The sequence below is a fragment of the Propithecus coquereli genome, unplaced genomic scaffold, assembly GCF_000956105.1.
Source record: "Propithecus coquereli isolate 6110/MARCELLA unplaced genomic scaffold, Pcoq_1.0 Scaffold986, whole genome shotgun sequence".
Taxonomy (NCBI): Eukaryota; Metazoa; Chordata; class Mammalia; order Primates; family Indriidae; genus Propithecus; species Propithecus coquereli.
Window position 1 is genome coordinate 16,455 of NW_012156240.1, and position 1,925 is coordinate 18,379.

Sequence of the window (1,925 nt, forward strand, 5' to 3'; positions counted from 1 at the left end):
TAATGAGCACTAGAATTCAAATTACCAGATGTTTTAAGAGATGGGGTGCCAGTTTTCAATTCCATTTTGAATACCACATTACAAAAGAACTATTTTTAAAAATTAAAAAGGATTGAGGGAAAAGAAAACAAATTAAAAGAATATCTAAACTGTTGAGTGACCCCCCTGTTTGTTCCTGATAAACTTCAATCATATCTTCTTCCTCCATTCCCAGTCTTTTGGAGTATGATTATCAGTAATTCTCTGACCTTCAAAGAGAAACCCAAGTGAATTTATTAGAACTTCCTATCTTTGAGTTTCTTTGAGTTTCTTGAGGTGTGTTGTCATTTTCACTTAGAAGTGAATCTCACTGCTATCCTGTCCCATGACTTAGAGTTTAATGTATTCTCCTTCCTTCTTATCTATCCCCTATGTCCTCAGTTGAAGGTTTTGATGCCTGGTCAGACATGGTGATGGCGACTTTGCCCAGGATTTCTGCACAGCAGCTGTCTTGGGCAGGCAAAACCTCATTTTGGGGTCTATAAATCTGTCTCCCTTACCTACAGCACAACACCACGGCTCTTTCTTTTCTGTGATAAACTGTTTGTGTGGGGTTGCTTTGTATTTGTGATCACTCTATCATCGGCTCAACTTGGTACGAGTACTCTTGACACTGGGAACCAAGGACCAGGGAACATTGAGATAGACCTAACATGTTCAAGCAGGGCAACTCTGAGGCTTCTGCTGGGTATTCTGCCTCTGGTGGGGTCCACTACCTCTTGCTTGACACTTCTGCACTGAAAAGAATTAAGAACCCATTCCGGGAGTTTGCTCAGAAGCTAGGCATTTTTTCTCTTACATTTTATTTTCAAACTGTTAGAACTATTTTCCATCTACTTGCATAATTGCAGATAAGTAGTATTTTGCTTGCATTTACTCTTTTCCCCTTTCCATAGACTAGGGACTGGGCCAAGATACAAATTTGACCAATGAACACCAAACTTTATTCAGAATCATTTATGTTCTCCAGTGGTTCCTAAGAGTGAGTTCTCATAACTTCCTTGGGCCTTCTTGCAAATTGGCTAACAGGTAAGTCTTGACTGTCGGAAGACTAATAGGCACATACTTCTGAATTTCAGTGGCAGACACAAATTGAGTATAAGTTGGGAGCCCTGTAACTGTCATAAAGAATCTAGAATAATTCTTGACATATAGTACAAACTCAACAAAATTGAGTTTCTTTCTTTCATTGCTATAATTTTCTACTACAAATTCAAAAATATTTTCGGAAAAGATCTCTCAAAATGAAACATATATCAGCACTATTTCCAACAGCAAATATTAAATGCAAATTAAATGTGCAATATCAACAGAATGGCAAATTTTGGCAAAGGATATAAACAATTTTATCCTTTACAATTATGTATACTCAATTTTTTCATGATAATAAAATGTTTAAGGCATAATTCTGAGTAATAAAGCAGTATACTGAATGAAAATTTGTTATGATGTCAAATGCATGAGTGAAAAAAGCCTGGATATAAATAAATTTCAATTATTAACATAGCATTCTCTGGATAGGGAGATTTTCATGGCTGCTATTGTCTTCTTTATACTTCCTATACTTGAGAATATTTTCCAAAAATTCCAGAAGGTTAGTGTATTATTTTCGTATTGGTTTGATTATGCAGGCATCACAAAAGCAGCCCGTTTGCTAGTGCTCTCCAGAAAGAAGGGTTTTCCCGATGCTAAGTTCATAGGAAGTCTTTCTCTGAGATAGTCACCTTTTTGTCAGCCCTCTCCTGCTGGCTGTTCCTAGGCTATATTTATGAGAAGGAGAGTGGATATATTATTTTAGAAGTCCTCATTCTTTTAGTTCACATCTAATTTGGGAAAGAAAGAAGCTTCTTTTCAGGTTCCTCAAAACTCTTGCTACAGCTAATAAG

At 36.6% G+C, this 1,925-nt stretch overlaps 1 pseudogene; it reads right to left on the reverse strand.

Annotated features, from left to right (window-relative positions):
* On the reverse strand, positions 1–448 carry LOC105827210 (annotated as a pseudogene).
* Positions 449–1,925: the final 1,477 nt, after the last annotated feature.